At 42.6% G+C, this 19,191-nt stretch overlaps 1 protein-coding gene and 1 long non-coding RNA gene across 2 annotated transcripts in view; one reads left to right on the plus strand and one right to left on the minus strand.

Moving 5' to 3' along the window:
- LOC122929125 overlaps positions 1 to 9,942 on the minus strand; it is a 202,218-nt gene extending 192,276 nt beyond the window's left edge. The window contains exon 1 of the long non-coding RNA XR_006387957.1: positions 9,843 to 9,942. This is a non-coding gene — a long non-coding RNA (uncharacterized LOC122929125). The remainder of the gene's footprint in view (positions 1 to 9,842) is intronic.
- LOC122929123 (B-cell receptor CD22-like) overlaps positions 1 to 19,191 on the plus strand; it is a 518,995-nt gene that overhangs the window by 81,527 nt on the left and 418,277 nt on the right. The window lies entirely within an intron of this gene.

Genomic DNA, 19,191 nt, shown 5'->3' on the forward strand with positions numbered 1-19,191 from the left:
ACCACATATAACTGCAGAAGTGAACTGAGAATATATTTTTCTTCTTGTACTGAAATACGCCACTATACGCTTTCATGACATATAACTGAAGAATTGAACTACGTATATATTTTTCTGTTTCTAATGACATATGGCACTAAATGCTTTCACTACATTTAGCTGCAGATGTGGACTGCATATATATTTTTATTTTTGTAATGTAATACGCCACTAAATGCTTTTACCTGATATAGCTGCAGAAGTGAACTAAGTAGCTATTTTTCTTTTTGTACTGAAATACGCCACTAAATGCATTCACCACATATACAGTCCTGATCAAAAGTAAAAGACCACTTGAAAAATGGCAAAAATTCATATTTTACATGGTTGGATCTTAACACGGTTCCAAGTAGAGCTTCAACATGCAACAAGAAGAAATGAGAGTGAGACAAAACATTTTTTGAGCATTCAATTAATTGAAAATAACAATTAAACTGAAACAGGCTGTTTTTAAGCTGATCAAAATTTTACGACCACATGCCTTTAAAAGGCCAAATCTGTGCAAAGATGTGGATTCATTGTCATTTTCTGTCAGGTAGTCACACGTTGTGATGGCAAAGGCAAAACACTCTCCCTTTTTGAACGTGGTCGGGTTGTTGAACTACATAAGCAGGGTCTCTCACAGCGCACCAGCGCACCAAAAATGTAACCTTGATGGTCTTGATGGTTTCCAACGTCACTGGTATGACAAGCAGATCCCACCTGAGATGTTTTCTACGCGCCACAGTGGAGGGGCGCCATAATGGTCTGGGGTGCTTTTTCCTTCAGTGGAACAATGGAGCTACAGGAAGTGCAGGGGCGTCAAACAGCCGCTGGCTATGTCCAGATGTTGTAGAGAGCATTCCTCATGACTGAGAGCCCTCGTCTGTGTGGTAACAACTGGGTTTTTCAAGAGGACAACGCTACAGTACACAATGCCAGCAGGACAAGGGACTTCTTCCAGGAGAATAACATCACTCTTTTGGCCCATCCTGTGTGTTCCCCTGATCTAAATCCAATTGAGAACCTTTGGGGATGGATGGCAAGTGAAGTTTACAAAAATGGACAACAGTTCCAGACAGTAGATAGCCTTTGTGCGGCCGTCTTCGCCACTTGGAGAAATGTTCCCACTCACCTCATGGAAACGCTTGCATCAAGCATGCCGAAACGAATTTTTGAAGTGATAAACCATAACGGTGGAGCTACTCATTACTGAGTTCATATTTGGAAGTTGGATTTCTGTTTTGGGGGGGTTAGTTTTTTTTTGGAGGTGTGGTCCTAAACTTTGATCAGCTGAAAAACAGCCTGTTTCAGTTTATTCGTTGTTTTCATTAAATTGAATGCTCAAAAAATGTTTTGTCTCACTCCCATTTCTTCTTGTTGCATGTTGAAGCTCTACTTGGAACCTTGTTAAGATCCAGCCATGCTAAATATGATTTTTTGCAATTTTTCAAGTGGTCTTAAACTTTTGATCAGGACTGTAGCTGCAGAAGTGAACTGAGAATATATTTTTCTTCTTATACTGAAATACGCCAATATACGCTTTCACCACATATAACTGCAGAATTTAACTGCATATATATATATATATTTCTGTTTGTAATGAAATCCGCTTAAACCGCTTAAACCACATATATCTGCAGAAGTGAACTGTGTAAATATTTCTCTTTTTGTACTGAAATACGCCACTAAATGCTTTCACCACATATAACTGCAGAATTGAACTAGAATATATTTTTCTTTTTGTACTGAAATAGGCCACTAAACTCTTTTACCACATACAACTGCAGAAGTGATTTCAGAATATATTTTTCTGCTTGTTCCGAATTACGCCAATAAACACTTTTACCACATATAACTGCAGAAATGAATTGAGAATATGTTTTTCTTCTTATACTAAAATACGCCAATAAACGCTTTTACCAAATATAACTGCAGAAGTGAACTGAGAATATATTTTTCTTTTTGTACTGAATAGACCACTGAACGTTTTTACTACATATAACTGCAGACGTGAACTGCGCATAAATATTTTTCTTTTTGTAATGAAATTCACCACTGAAATAGGCAAATAAACTATTTTACCTCATATAATTGCTGAACTGAATTGAAAATATATTTTTCTTTTTGTACTGAAATAGGCCAGTAACCTCTTTTACCGCAAATGACTGCAGAAGCTAACTGTGTATATATTATCCTTTTTGTACTGAAATACGCCACTATACGCTTTCACCACATATAACTACAACAGTGAACAGTAAATATGTTTTTCTTTTTAAACTGAATTACGTAACTAAATGCATTCACCACATATAACTGCAGAAGTGAACTGCGTATATATTTTTCTTTTTGTAATGTAATGCGTCACTAAACGCTTTCACCATCATATAGCTGCAGTAGTGAAGTGCGTATATATATATATATATACAGTACAGACCAAAAGTTTGGACACACCTTCTCATTCAAAGAGTTTTCTTTATCTTCATGACTATGAAAATTGTAGATTCACACTGAAGGCATCAAAACTATGAATTAACACATGTGGAATTATATACATAACAAAAAAGTGTGAAACAACTGAAAATATGTCATATTCTAGGTTCTTCAAAGTAGCCACCTTTTGCTTTGATTACTGCTTTGCACACTCTTGGCATTCTCTTGATGAGCTTCAAGAGGTAGTCACCTGAAATGGTCTTCCAACAGTCTTGAAGGAGTTCCCAGAGATGCTTAGCACTTGTTGGCCCTTTTGTCTTCACTCTACGGTCCAGCTCACCCCAAACCATCTCGATTGGGTTCAAACCATCTGTGGAGGCCAGGTCATCTGGTGCAGCACCCCATCACTCTCCTTCATGGTCAAATAGCCCTTACACAGCCTGGAGGTGTGTTTGGGGTCATTGTCCTGTTGAAAAATAAATGATGGTCCAACTAAACGCAAACCGGATGGAATAGCATGCCGCTGCAAGATGCTGTGGTAGCCATGCTGGTTCAGTATGCTTTCAATTTTGAATAAATCCCAAAGAGTGTCACCAGCAAAGCACCCCCACACCATCACACCTCCTCCTCCATGCTTCAAGGTGGGAACCAGGCATGTAGAGTCTATCCGTTCACCTTTTCTGCGTCGCACAAAGACCAAAGATCTCAAATTTGGACTCATCAGACCAAAGCACAGATTTCCACTGGTCTAAAGTCCATTCCTTGTGTTCTTTAGCCCAAACAAGTCTCTTCTGCTTGTTACCTGTCCTTAGCAGTGGTTTCCTAGCAGATATTCTACAATGAAGGCCTGATTCACACAGTCTCCTCTTAACAGTTGTTCTAGAGATGTGTCTGCTGCTAGAACTCTGTGTGGCATTGACCTGGTCTCTAATCTGAGCTGCTGTTAACCTGCGATTTCTGAGACTGGTGACTCGGATGAACTTATCCTCCGCAGCAGAGGTGACTCTTGGTCTTCCTTTCCTGGGGCAGTCCGCATGTGAGCCAGTTTCTTTGTAGCGCTGGATGGTTTTTGTGACTGCACTTGGGTACACTTTCAAAGTTTTCCCAATTTTTCGTACTGACTGACCTTCATTTCTTAAAGTAATGATGGCCACTAGTTTTTCTTTACCTAGCTGCTTTTTTCTTGCCATGATACAAATTCTAACAGTCTATTCAGTAGGACTATCAGCTGTGTATCCACCTGACTTTTCCACAACGCAACTGATGGTCCCAACCCCATTTATAAGGCAAGAAATCCCACTTATTAAACCTGACAGGGCACACCTGTGAAGTGAAAACCATTTCAGCTGACTACCTCTTGAAGCTCATCAAGAGAATGCCAAGAGTGTGCAAAGCAGTAATCAAAGCAAAAGGTGGCTACTTTGAAGAACCTAGAATATGACATATTTTCTGTTGTTTCACACTTTTTTGTTATGTATATAATTCCACATGTGTTAATTCATAGTTTTGATGCCTTCAGTGTGAATCTACAATTTTCATAGTCATGAAAATAAAGAAAACTCTTTGAATGAGAAGGTGTGTCCAAACTTTTGGTCTGTACTATATATATATATACATGCTTGATAAAGATCGCAATGAGCGATTGAAACGTTGCACAAGGGAATAAAGGATCCACGGTTTTTCACCTGAAGTTGGAGTGCTGCCTCATCCTTTTGCTATCTATATATATATATATATATATATATAATCCAGAAAATGGACGGCACTCCAGTAAGATGAAAAAAATCGGTGATACCTTTATTCAACCATCCGATGCAACGTTTCGGCTCCAAATGAGCCTTTCTCAAGCAGAGATACAATGTGTATGAGAACAAACTTATAGGTGAATAAATTAACAAAGACACGCCCATGAATGGGAGTGACTGCACAATTACAAAAAAATGTGAACAAAACCAAAAGACACATCCCACTTCGGGTGTGTTTACAGAACCTGACAGTGTCATAATAACATATAAGGAAGTGAAAAACAATATGTGCTGTGAAATAAAAATAACATATATATCACATGGTTACATGTTACAAGTGCATTTTTGCATATCTCATGTGGATCCATAGACACACCCATCGATCGGGCACACAGGACTAATCGATGTGTGTGTCCGATACCACATGTGTACAGAGGGTGGAGCAGGGACATAACAGTATGGACGTACCAGACATCAACCGGAGACATATTTCATGTGGCTATTCAGCGTTGAATACAATCCAGTACACAGACGCGGCGTAACACCCGTCCCGGACTTATGACATCATCAGACCTTGACAACATCGTTGCGTCATCAAGACGCCCTTGACTTGAAACGGTGCATGCCCAGTATCGATCAGCGTTACAAAACGCCATCTTTGTTACTGGAGGAATACCTTTAACCTGTGTACAGGCATACTAAGGTATATCTAAGCATCAAACCTGTATAGAACCAGAGTGTAGCGGTCAAGACAGGTAATGACAACATGGTGAACCAGTGTGTCAACAGACCTTCCCAAAGTATTAACCCTGTACACACACAAATACCGCAGTGTGAAAACAGGTACATACCATGGGTGTCTTACCGCAACCTTCACTCAAGAGGGCTCTCCTCTCCAGGTATACAGATGCCACAGGGGGTAAATCCAACCAGTCAAAAAGAAAACTCTGGGCTGCATCGCCGCAAGTTAATACATAAAGACATGAGTTATATATAAGTCTCAGGATGTTCGCCGGTTCTGGTAATATGAAAAAATAAAAAGATTACAATAAAAAATGATAAATAATATGCACATAGCCCATGAAAATAAAGCTCCTGCATATGATGCTGTGTCCAATTCTTCCACTTGCTCCTGCCCAGAGAAGTGCTGGATATGGTGAAGTGTAAAGAAATGATCTAAAATTAAAACAGAAAAGTATATGAGTATATATCTTTCAAAAATCTTGAAACAGATGTTAATAATCTCATAGTGTGTACACAAGATACAAGCCATTAACCTGATGACCACTGGAGGCAAACCACCCCCTATACAACATCAGCAAAGTAGAACTCAATGTTCAACCCTTTCGGTTAAAGGCTGTCCAATCTGTGAATCCAGCTCAGCTCCCGACGTTTAAGCATTTTGGACCTATCACCCCCACGCCTAGGCTGGGGTATGTGGTCGAGAATCCAGCATCTCAGATCATTCTCCTTGTGTTTAGCCTCAGAGAAGTGCTTGGATACTGGTAAATCCACATGTTTTTTCCTAATGCTTAAGCGGTGGTTGTTTAACCGCGTCTTAAGGTCCGTCGTCGTTTCACCCACATACAACAAGTTACAAGGGCAAGATAAAACATAAATGACATAACTGGAGTTGCATGTGAGGTGAAATGGAATGTCATATGATACACCTGTACTGGGATGCACAAACACCTTCCCTTTTCTGATGTATCTACAATTGACACAACCCAAGCAGGGGAAACACCCCAAGCCGGGTTGTGTCAAAGTAGTCTGTTTTGAGGACACCTTGGGTCCTATGTCGGCTCTGACCAACTGGTCCCGTAAATTTCTTGAGCGCTGATAGGAGAAAAGTGGTGGACACTGGAATTCCGGGATACCCTTGAAACAAGAGCACTCTGGGTTCTCTGAATTTATTCCAGAGGAGCAATTTTTTGCCCAACATCAATGAACCAGTGATAGAAGCTTACATCAGTGCTGTCCGACAGGGATTGTCTGAGCTTCGATCTTCCGCCCAGGGAGATTTGAAGTTCAGGCGCCCCAATCTGACTAGCGCTGAGGTGGAGGCTCTAGACGCACTTAGATCTGACCCCTCCCCTGTCCTGAAACCAGCAGACAAGGGTGAGGCGGTCATAGTCATGGATACCTACAAATATGTCAATGAGATCATGCGGCAACTTGGGGATCCACAAGTGTATAGGGTCTTGGACTCTGACCCCAGATTCAAAATAACTGCTATGATACGCAGGTGTTTGGAGGATGCTGTGGTTGCTGGTATTATCGATGGGGGTCTGCGTGAATTCTTGGAAGTGGCACATCCAGTCACTCCTGTGATATATGTGCTGCCCAAGATTCACAAGACCCTTATCGATCCCCCGGGACGTCCGATAGTCTCGGGCACGGATTCTATCTCCAGCAACATAGCGATCTTCCTAGACAAAATACTGCGGGAATTCTCCATTGGGGGGTCCTCTTATATACAAGACACCACAGATTTCCTTGTTAAATTACAGCACATTGAAGTGGCGCATGATTCCTCCTTGACATTAGCATCATTCAATGTAACTCCATTGTACACATCCATAGTACATGAAAGGGGTATCCAGGCGGTTAGAAACATTTTATTGACATCTACTTATACTCCTCAAGCTTCCGAGTTCATCATTACCCTACTTGATATTGTTCTTCGCCATAACTATTTTCTTTTTCAAGATGCATTTTATTTGCAATTGCGTTGTGTGGCCATGGGGTCTCACGTGGCCCCCACGTATGCAAATATTTTCATGCTGTGTTTTGAGGAGGATGTTGTCTTTCTATCCCACCACTTCAGACATGTGCTGAGGTGGTGGCGATACATTGACGACATCTTCCTCATATGGACCGGCAGTGAAGAGCAGTTGTTTGATTTTCATGGCTTTTTAAATAGCCATGACTCCAGTCTGCAATTCACTCTCGTCCATTCAAAGACAGACATTCAATTTTTGGACACCAAGGTCACACTCTGTGGAGGTGCGCTACACACAGAGTTATATGTCAAACCCACCGATACTAACACTCTTTTGTGCTACAATAGTTATCACCCAGAAGAATGGTTGAGTCTTTGCCATTCTCCCAGTTTCTCAGGGTGAAACGTATTGTGTCCGATGACCACAGGTCTGACGTGACCCTTGAATCCATGGCTCACAGGTTTCGCAGTAGGGGTTACCCGCAGCGATTATTAAATGAGCACATGGACAAGGTTCGTATGTTGAATTGTGATGAATTACTATCGCAGCGCAAAAACTTCAAAAAAACTGACAGAATACCGTTTGTATCTATCTATTGTGAACTGAGCCCCCAGATTAATAAAGTACTCAGGAGACACTGGGACCTCTTGGGCTCTTGTTTCAAGGGTATCCCGGAATTCCAGTGTCCACCACTTTTCTCCTATCGGCGCTCAAGAAATTTACGGGACCAGTTGGTCAGAGCCGACATAGGACCCAAGGTGTCCTCAAAACAGACTACTTTGACACAACCCGGCTTGGGGTGTTTCCCCTGCTTGGGTTGTGTCAATTGTAGATACATCAGAAAAGGGAAGGTGTTTGTGCATCCCAGTACAGGTGTATCATATGACATTCCGTTTCACCTCACATGCAACTCCAGTTATGTAATTTATGTTTTATCTTGCCCTTGTAACTTGTTGTATGTGGGTGAAACGACGACGGACTTTAAGACACGGTTAAACAACCACCGCTTAAGCATTAGGAAAAAACATGTGGATTTACCAGTATCCAAGCATTTCTCTGAGGCTAAACACAAGGAGAATGATCTGAGATGCTGGATTCTCGACCACATACCCCAGCCTAGGCGTGGGGGTGATAGGTCCAAAATGCTTAAACGTCGGGAGCTGAGCTGGATTCACAGATTGGACAGCCTTTAACCGAAAGGGTTGAACATTGAGTTCTACTTTGCTGATGTTGTATAGGGGGTGGTTTGCCTCCAGTGGTCATCAGGTTAATGGCTTGTATCTTGTGTACACACTATGAGATTATTAACATCTGTTTCAAGATTTTTGAAAGATATATACTCATATACTTTTCTGTTTTAATTTTAGATCATTTCTTTACACTTCACCATATCCAGCACTTCTCTGGGCAGGAGCAAGTGGAAGAATTGAACACAGCATTATATGCAGGAGCTTTATTTTCATGGGCTATGTGCATATTATTTATCATTTTTTATTGTAATCTTTTTATTTTTTCATATTACCAGAACCGGCGAACATCCTGAGACTTATATATAACTCATGTCTTTATTATTAACTTGCGGCGATGCAGCCCAGAGGTTTCTTTTGACTGGTTGGATTTACCCCCTGTGGCATCTGTATACCTGGAGAGGAGAGGCCTCTTGAGTGAAGGTTGCGGTAAGACACCAATGGTATGTACCTGTTTTCACACTGCGGTATTCGTGTGTGTACAGGGTTAATACTTTGGGAAGGTCTGTTGACACACTGGTTCACCATGTTGTCATTACCTGTCTTGACCGCTACACTCTGGTTCTATACAGGTTTGATCTTACTGGAGTGCCGTCCATTTTCTGGAATTTATCGTGGGGTAAGAAGTCTATGCCCTTGATAAAACACAGTGGACCAACACCAGCAGATGACATGGCACCCCAGACCATTACTGACTGTGGGTACTTGACACTTGGCATTTTGGCATTTCCCTCTTCCCAGTCTTCCTCCAGACTCTGGCACCTTGATTTCCGAATGACATGCAAAATTTGCCTTTATCCAAAAAAAGTACTTTGGACCACTGAGCAACAGTCCAGTGCTGCTTCTCTGTAGCCCAGGTCAGGCGCTTCTGCCGCTGTTTCTGGTTCAAAAGTGGCTTGACCTGGGGAATGCGGCACCTGTAGCCCATTTCCTGCACACGCCTGCACACGGGGGCTCTGGATGCTTCTACTCCAGACTCAGTCCACTGCTTCCGCAGGTCCCCCAAGGTCTGGATTCGGTCCTTCTCCACAATCTTCCTCAGGGTCCGGTCACCTCTTCTCGTTGTGCAGCGTTTTCTGCCACACTTTTTCCTTCCCACAGACTCCCCCCTGAGGTGCCTTGATACAGCACTCTGGGAACAGCCTATTCCTTCAGACATTTCTTTCTGTGTCTTACCCTCTTGCTTGAGGGTGTCAATGATGGCCTTCTGGACAGCAGTCAGGTCGGCAGTCTTACCCATGATTGCGGTTTGGAGTAATGAACCAGGCTGGGAGTTTTTAAAAGCCTCAGGAATCTTTTGCAGGTGTTTATAGTTAATTAGTTGATTCAGATGATTAGGTTAATGGCTCGTTTAGAGAACCTTTTCATGATATGCTAATTTTTTTAGATAGGAATTTGGGGTTTTCATGCGCTGTATGCCAAAATCATCAATATTAAAACAATAAAAGGCTTGAACTACTTCAGTTGTGTGTAATGAATCTAAAATATATGAAAGTCTAATGTTTATCAGTACATTACCGAAAATAATGAACTTTATCACAATACGCTAATTTTTGAGAAGGACCTGTATATGTCTATCTAGTATTTACAGCACATTACACCCGATGTATAAGCTGCTATGGTCTTAGGTTTATGGTTATGGTTCATGTTTGCATCTAAAGTATCTATCTTCGTACAGCTGAAGAATCCAAGCATCTTATTCTTCTGTCAACAACTGGAGCCATCTGCCCACTGATGCTACTGATGCTTGCATTGCTTGTATATGCTTGCTGGAGGTAATCTATATTAATAATCAATGACTCTATCAATGTTTTTTATATCTGCATTGTTAACTATTCCTAATGACTGTCAGTGATAACTTCTGTGTGATATCTCATTAAGCATCTGTTAGGCTCAGTTGCACATTTTGCATCCATTTAACCATTTCCATCTGAGATCCATTTTTTTCATCTAAAATAACAGATTTTTTTTTCCATAAAAATTAACGGATCCTATGTGGAAATGGCTAAAATGGATGTTAAATATGCATGATGCTTTAAATATAGGATCATTTTATTTGTTTATTTTTCTGCTCTTTGGACAGATCAGAAGAATGGAAAACTAAACAGTGATGTGAACCCTGTGCTGATAGAAGATGATCTCTGATTTGTAAGCTCTATCAGCCAGTAGATCAAAGCCTAGTAGGACTCAGCGGTTACATGGACAGCTCCATCATATTCATGAGCGTAGTGTAGTGCTTTATGTTTCAGTGCTGACAATGCAAGTGAAATCAATATTTGCTGTCAGGTTTCCCTTGTAGGTTTCCTTTCACTACCAGGGATATTTGGACATTTTACACCTATGATTGCCTATAAAGATGAACAAACCAGTTCATACCGAACCGGGTTCAGTCCAAACTTTGCTTTTATTCAGATGGCAGACGAACCCGAACCTTTTCAAGTTAGTTTCGGACGAATCCAGTAAAACGGAGCGTAATACTATTTTAGCAGGAAATAAGCACAATGAAGGAAGTTGGGAGAGGTCTTGCCCTGATTGGCTCCCAGACAGCCTGGATGAGCCAATCAGAGCTGCAGCAGGCAGGGATGTGTCCTATCAGAACAATCAGAACGTCCGTCTGTGCTGGGCTGTGAATCAGGATGGTTGGGTGTTAGAGTGTCTGCCAGGAAAACTATCTTAGAGAGTCAGGGACCATAAAAAATTCAGTCAAGCTTGTATTCTACTGCCAGGGACATTGAAGGGAAAGGTTAGAATTACAAAGAAGAAGAAGAAGAATTGTGTGTGTAGAATAGGGAGGGAGGGAAGCTGTCAGCCAGGGAGTGAGAAGTGAGGAGCTGAGGCTGGCTGTGCTCCCTAGCAGAACTACAGCCGCTGCAAACCTCAAACGCAGCTACCTGCAAAAACATTCTTTATTGTTTTTCTATTTTCACAGAAATCCTTATTTTTTGGGATGGTGGGGGGAGGAATAAGTGAAAACATGTGTTCTACCATGAATCTAGCATAGTATAAAGAACACTTGGACAGTCAGAAATCAATAAAGCTTATTGCCAGGGAGAGTGAAAGGAAATGCTAGGATTCAAAAGATGACTTGTGCATGTTGTGTGCAATAGCGAGAAGCAGGGCAGCTGACAGACCGGGAGAGAACTGTCTCTGAACCTGTGGCTGTGCCCATTAGAAGTGCTCAAAAGCAGCTATCTGCAAGCAAATACTTTCATCCCCTTCCCATTTTCACAGAAATCTTTTTTTTATGGTGGGGTTCAATTTAATTAAGCTGCATATATACATGATCACTGCAGCAATATCCACATTTTCTCACAGTTCAGGCTGATTGCGATGAATACACATCGCCGTGCTGCCAGTGCCTCATCTTGCTCCTTTTGCTGTCTGTCTGCCTAACTACCATCACATTCTGTAAGGCTGCTGCGACCTACATGATGGCACTATTGCCACATGCCAACCATCACATTTCCCCAAACCATTTTAAATATTTATTTAATCTCATGACATCATCTGTGTTTAACCATAGGATCCCATAGCCGTACATATATGGCGCTCTGATAGGGCAGATGCAGGAGATGTGCCCACTCAATCAGTTTCTAACAGCCGAGCCCATGCTGTATGTGCTGGCATTGATGCAAACACCGATCCCGGCGTATTAGCTTCTTGTATGCTGCAGTAAGTGCTCACTGTGTCATAGACAGGGTTTGCGGAGGGTACAGGCTTCCTCCCTGCCCCATCGAGTCCCCACGTTACATTGACGGGGACCGGATTGCAGGAACGGCAGCCCGATACCTAACGCAGGCTTCGAGGGGTTGCCTCCTATGTAAGCCCCCTGGGTCTCACAGGCAGGCATGCTGTCAGTGTATTATAATAGTATAAACAGTAGAAAAAAAGAAAAAGAAAAAACAGACTTATTAGGTATTGCCACGTCCGTAATGAACAGCTATGTAAAAATATAACATGATCTACCCCCATCAGGTCAATGCCACTAAAAGTGTAATACCAAGCAATACAAAAGTTGTATGTATGCCAAAATGTAACCAATTAAACCATAACTTCCTCCCACAAAAATTAAGCCCCTACATAAGACAATCGCCAGAAAAATATAAAAAATTGTCACCTTGCCCCAAAAAATCCTATGTACCCAAAGATAATACCAATAAAAATGTCTACTCTTCTTGCAAGAAATGAGCCCCTATGAAAGACAACCAGCAGAAAAATAAAAAAATATATGGATTTGAGTTAATTATTGGAGGCTTTGGAATATAAAAAAGCATGAGACATGCACTGCTGCTGTATGTTTTTAAACACGCTGTATGTTAATGCCATCCAACAAGCGTTTACCCATAGCTATGTATGATAGCATCACTCAGACATCATTTACTATTGCTGTTATTGGGTTCCAGAGCTTAGGGAGGGGGAGGTAAAAAAATACAAAATATCTGAGATGATATCGTATCCAAGCGATATGCCCCCATTGTCTGTGATGGGAATACCCCTTTAATGGGGGTCTGCAGACTCCTTTTTAATTTCCACACCAGCCTGTTATACAGTACCTATGTTTTTCATAATCATCTCCTTTCTGCTGCTCTACGTTCTGAGCTCCCGGGTTATCTTCCCTGATTTTCCTGTCCCCATTTGAAAACTTCCAAATGGACAAGGTCACATGTAATACTGCAGCCAATGACTGTCCTTGACTGTGATGTGTCCCCAAGCTGCATGTCATTGCTGGGTCATGTGCCGCTTGGAGACAAGTCACCATTGAGGCCATTCAATATTTTCAGCAGTGCACGTGATATTGTGTATCCGGAAGATTATAGAAAGGGACCAAAAGACAAGTGAAGACACAGAGGAGCCATGTACCTGAAACGAAGAGCCAACCGTACAAGGACAGCTGGACAAAGACAATTTCAGCTATGTCCTTGGCTACTGAAGTGCTTCTTACATCTTGCAAAGGTGGCTTACTGCAATATTTTATAAAATAAACTTTTTGTAATGTTTTTATTCTTTTTTTTTTTCATGTCATTTTGTAATGTTTCCATAGGAAAAGACAGAAAAAGCTAACAAGCCTTGAGGTATGTGATATTCTTAAACAATAAAGAAAACTTATTTCCATTTGCCATATTTGGCTTTATGGATATCATAGGATTCTTTCCTATGAGTATGAGCCTGAACAAATACCCAAAATGCTTTCCATCGCCTATGTGGATTACAAAGATAGACATTCATTTAAAAAATACATAATATATTACTTCCTAATGTTACTGAAGAAGTAACTTGGACACAGAGCCAAGGTGAGTGAAGTGAATCCTCTTTGAAATGACCTCACAATGTTGCATTGAAAAAAGGCCTTCTGGAGAGGTGGTCCTCAAATAAATTGACCAATATATATATAATATTTGATGGAAGTACTGATGAAACACATGTGACGTTATTTGCACAATTTACTTTGTCTCCTTTAATACCAGTGGTCTCGGGATGTTGTGGTCTCTCCTGTCCCTTCTGTCATGGCTGTCAAAATATTTACCTCTCACTACCCTGTGGCCTTGTCATTCACGACTGTACCTGCCTCCTTTGTCCTGCTTCTGTGCTCTTCCGTACAGCATGCATGGCATTCTTGGCCCTTAAAAGGCCATCACATGCATGGGTTAATCTGTGACCAGTCTTTTATAGTAGTTCCTTGGGATCTATAGCATCTTTTCTTATGGTAGGGTGCTTGGGCATTAGAATTCCTAGCTTATGTAGTTCCTGTGAAAGTTTTGTACTACTTTGTGTTCTGACTCCCATGTACTGATTTCTGACCATATACACTCACCTAAAGAATTATTAGGAACACCATACTAATACGGTGTTGGACCCCCTTTTGCCTTCAGAACTGCCTTAATTCTATGTGGCATGGATTCAACAAGGTGCTGATAGCATTCTTTAGAAATGTTGGCCCATATTGATAGGATAGCATCTTGCAGTTGATGGAGATTTGAGGGATGCACTTCCAGGGCACGAAGCTCCCGTTCCACCACATCCCAAAGATGCTCTATTGGGTTGAGATCTGGTGACTGTGGGGGCCATTTTAGTACAGGGGACTCATTGTCATTGTCACGGCCACGGTTTTGGCCGTGACTCCTTGGGAGCCGCATACTGTTGCCCGCGGTTTGGGTTGTTGTTTCAACCGCAGCTTGAGGCATGATGTTTCTTGTCTCAGGTGCGGTTGCCGCGGACAACAGGTGTGTGTGCGGTTCCTTTGGAGTCTGTGTGCGTGTATGTATGCACCGTTGTTTGTCTGTGTGCACTCTGTGTATTGGGTGGTGTGCACTGACACCTTTCCTGCACTGTGGTTGCCCGTGGCAACGTTTGGTGATGTGTACATGTGGTGGCAGTGTCCCGGCCTTTGGGATGACTCCCAGGACACGGTTGCCACCCATGTCGTTGCCAGCGGCAACAACCACAGTGTGTTTGTTGTGTTGGACACGGTTCCTTTAAGTTGGTGTTTTCCCTTTCCTGTGGTGCTGGAAGGGTTAACTCTCTTCCCAGTGTGTGTGATGTCACTGGGTGTGTCTGACCGGTGGGTGTGGCCACTTAGGCCTATATAGTTTCTGTCTTTGGCATGACTCAGGAAGTTGCTTCAGTCATGCTTTGCTGTAGCAGCCTCCTGTGATTTCTATCTCCTTGTAAGGGCCACCCTTCCGGTCATATGTTATTATTGCGTGATTAGTTGTTGATGTCCTGTGTCTTTGCTTTTTGTGCAGCTATGGATGTCCTGGTCCCTGTGTGTCTTCATGTGTGTGCTGTTTACCTTTGTTTGTGTGGACAGCGTTTGCACGGGTTCCAGTCAGCTAGACTGAGACAGGTATGTGTGGAACTGTTAGGGTTCACCTGTCTTATCCGTTGTCCTGTTTATTTACCCCCATCTTCATGCTGCTTGGCCAGTGAGACTCCTGCTCCTCTGTTCCTAGGAGTAGTGGGTTGTCTTACCCTGCTCCTTAGCCCAGGGACCGGACGGAGGGTAAGTCAGGGCTCCGTGGTTCCTGCGCATGGGTCCTCCTACCATCAAGGTCGGCCCATGCAGGTAGGAGACAGGGTCAGCGTTAGGGACGCAACAGGAGGTGACCTGCTCCCTAATTCTGTGTTCCTGGCGAGTAGCGACTGGACATCTTCCGTCACCGCACGGCTGAGGATTTCCCCCATCCTCAGCCGTGACAGTCATGTTCAAGAAACCAATTTGAAATGATTTGAGCTTTGTGACATGGTGCATTATCCTGCTGGAAGTAGCCATCAGAGGATTGGTACATGGTGGTCATGAAGGGATGGACATGGTCAGAAACAATGCTCAGGTAGCCCGTGGCATTTAAACGATGGCTAATTGGCACTAAGAGGCCTAAAGTGTGCCCAGAAAACATTCCCCACACTATTACACCACTACCACCAGCCTGCACAGTGGTAACAAGGCATGATGGATACATGTTCTTATTCTGTTTACGCCAAATTCAGACTCTACCATTTGAATGTCTCAACAGAAATCGAGACTCATCAGACGAGGCAACATTTTTCCATTCTTTAACAGTACAATTTTGGTGAGCTCGTGCAAATTGTAGCCTCTTTTTCCTATTTGTAGTGGAGATGAGTGGTACCCACCTGTTGTAGCCCACCTTTCTTTCCCATTCTGACATTCAGTTTGGAGTTCAGGAGATTGTCTTAACCAGAACCACAACCCTACATGCATTGAAGCAACTGCCATGTGATTGGTTGACTAGATAATCGCATTAATGAGAAATAGAACAGGTGTTCCTAATAATTCTTTAGGTGATTGTAGATCCTTTACTACCTATCTATTGCCTGTTTTACAGTATTGCATGAACTCTGCCTTCTTGACCTTAGTTTGTCCTCTGACCATGTCACTTCCTATCCTCTTGATACGAGGCACCAGTGTCTCTTGACCCTTTTGGTTTAGCAGCCACTGAATGGAGAACACACCTAGGCTCCCCACAACAAAGTCAAGATACCCGTATGGGGTTAAAAGTATGAATATTAGGGGGCCACTTACACAGTCAGACAAAGCCACAAGTAAATAAAATTGCAACACTTTTATCCTTCAGGCTGAATCCACGTATACCGATCTGAGGAGATCAGATATTACAAGTATATATGATCAACTGGAAGTAAGTATGAACATGTATCACAACACTTGACTTCTCTTTGTATATGTACTGTATTATAATTAACTATGGAGATCATAGAATATGACTGTGGACTGCACATGACTCAAGAATCATTATTCAACTATTTAATGTTTTATTTTTGTATTCAATAACCTTGATACTGAAATTAAGCGAGCAAGTTAAAATACCTAAGTGAAATATATGAAAAAATGCTTAATAAATATATAGTGTAGGGGGATCGGCTCTTATTCGGGGGTCATTCTCACAATGATCTTCATCGACCACAGGGTTAGGGGCCAAACATTGCTTTTATTTGGCACCTCATCAAAATCAAAACAAACAATACAAATAAAACACCTGCCCGGCTGGGTTCTAACTAAACATGAGGACTCCCTACCTCACTGAAAGCCCCGTTCACACATGGGAAGAACATGCGGCTTTTCCCAGCCTAACAATCCAGCACTTCAAGGCTGTAACAAAGTCCAGTACCTTTTGGGGGATTGTGGCCCAGAAGTCCTCCTTACTCTGGCCTAGCGACCGTCGATTCCAAGACCTTGCGGAGTCCCCCAAAGTTCAGGCTAACACCTAGCCCTGTGGCCCCTCAGCCAGCTCGGCTGAGCCCCCTAGTACAGAGCCTTCCCAGGCCTCTGCTGCACACAGACTCTCCAGAGTGAGACACACCCAAGATCCAGTAGCAGGATTAAAGAGGATCCCTGGACATGAGCATGCCCTAAGTCCCGGACTGGAACCTGAGGAAACAACACCTTAATGTTCACATTGCCACAATAGATACAGGATATACTCCTTGCTTTAATGTGAATTAAAAGATTTAAGAATAAATAGGCCTAACAGGCTTAATGATAAAAAAAATATTTACTAACTGTGATTGAATATAACGTAAAACAAACAAATCACATGCATAATAAGTAATAATCACATGGCCTGCCCTATACAATATGGGGGGGGGACTCCAGCTGCTCTGTCTTAGCGCATGGCTAACACCCCATGGTGGTACAAGAAAGAAAATAGTGTTTCAATCCAGGGATATACATAGAAATCATTGGGCTTTGTATCAAGAATCTGAAATGGGCCCCATTACCCACCTCTGGCCCATCACACTACTTGCCCTGGCTCCTCCTCCTACACCCCCCCCCCTTTATCCTGTGGATAGACGATAACTTCAAACAACTAGAATACCCTTTTAAAGCATAAATTTCACACATACGGCCCTCCAGCTATTGCAAACTACAAGCCAGGGCATGCAAAGAGGTTTTGTTTTGCACCAGCTAGAGGTTCACAGGTTGGGCATCCTGACTTAAAGTATACCTACATAAAAAAAAAAAAAAACATTAATTAAAACCTATTGTAAGTGTCCTAAAATGACATTTTCTAAAAAAAAATTTCTTTATGAGAAATAGACTCTGAATTCACGTGCTTATAACATTTTACAATCCGTACCCTCATAGAACACTGATATGACAGGGGTGTATGAGAGTAGGATTTCACTAGGGTGCAGTTAGCAATGTACAGCACACATCACTGCTCCTGCCTGTCTGTTTTGGTAATGCCGGGCATAGATGGGCTATGTCGGGCTTTAGCAGAGTTGGCACAGTGCAATATGTATGTGAGCACAGCTGAGCGAAAGCAGGGCCTCGCGCACACATTGATTCTACTACCTGTGCCCATTGTGCTAATGCCTGACATAGCCCATCCCCCCACATCTAAACACTTTTTGCTGCTGATGCTTATTTTAAGTAAGTGGGGTTCTTACAAGAGGAAGCAGGGCCCGTCCGAGCCTTAGATAGAAACTCTGGATGAAAGACGAGCTGTGGCAATGCCAGAAAACACAACCGCGACATTGTAGCGAGCTGGGCCTTCCATCCACTCCATGCTCCCCTTTACCACGGGCCCCATTGCAGCTATGTGGTCTGCCTCTATGGTCGGTACACCACTGTTTCAATCAGATCCTACGTGGATGATTTTCTTTAATGGAGTGCTAATTAATTGCCTGTGCCATCCAGGTTTATGCTCTTCAGCCCCTTCTTCCAAGTGCGTCCAGTGCGCAGCACCCCTGTCTCTCAGATAACCACTCTACTTTCTCAGAACAATGGGGGCTGGGTTTGTGTCTATAATCTATCATTAGATGGTGACCTCGGACTCTGTATCCAGACCTTGCCTTGCCTCCGCCTGATCAGTCTCTGGCCACCTAGCGACCCTCTGGGTGTGCCGTACCATCTGGAAGCCAATACAGTGGGTCCACACCCAGGTCCCGATTCCCTCATATTCCAGCCCTCCTCAGAGGTAGGGCCTTGTGTACCCCTCAGGAGAGACTATCCTCACCATCAGAGGTATTGTGAAGAATGAGGGGTACACTTTGTCATCCACCTCTGAGGAGGTTGGTCACATGGAACAGCTGACCCTTCCATCAGATCTACAACTCCAAAAGAACCTTTCCACCGTGCCTACAACAGCCTCACTCACAGCTTGCTGAAGATCTGCACAACCAGCACAACCATTAATACTCCCCCCGCAGGATTATTACATTCCTGCGAATGCCCGGGATGCCATTTTGAGTGGAGGTACCAAAGTACCCTCTCCATGTATCACCCTATCAACAATATGCGTATTCAATTGCTCAAATCCCACCTTTCAGACACCGTGTTTTAATGTGAATTTGACAATTTTAGAATAAATCGGCTTAGTGCTAAAAATATTTACTAAGTGTGATAAATAGAAGGAAAAACAGACAAATCATATACAGAATAAATAATAATCCCATGGCCTGCCCAATACAATATGGGGGAGACTGCAGCTGCCATGTGGTACCCCATGGCTGACAGCCTATGGTGATACAAGAAAGAAAATAGTGTTT

The sequence above is a fragment of the Bufo gargarizans genome, chromosome 2 (assembly GCF_014858855.1).
Source record: "Bufo gargarizans isolate SCDJY-AF-19 chromosome 2, ASM1485885v1, whole genome shotgun sequence".
Lineage (NCBI taxonomy): Eukaryota > Metazoa > Chordata > Amphibia > Anura > Bufonidae > Bufo > Bufo gargarizans.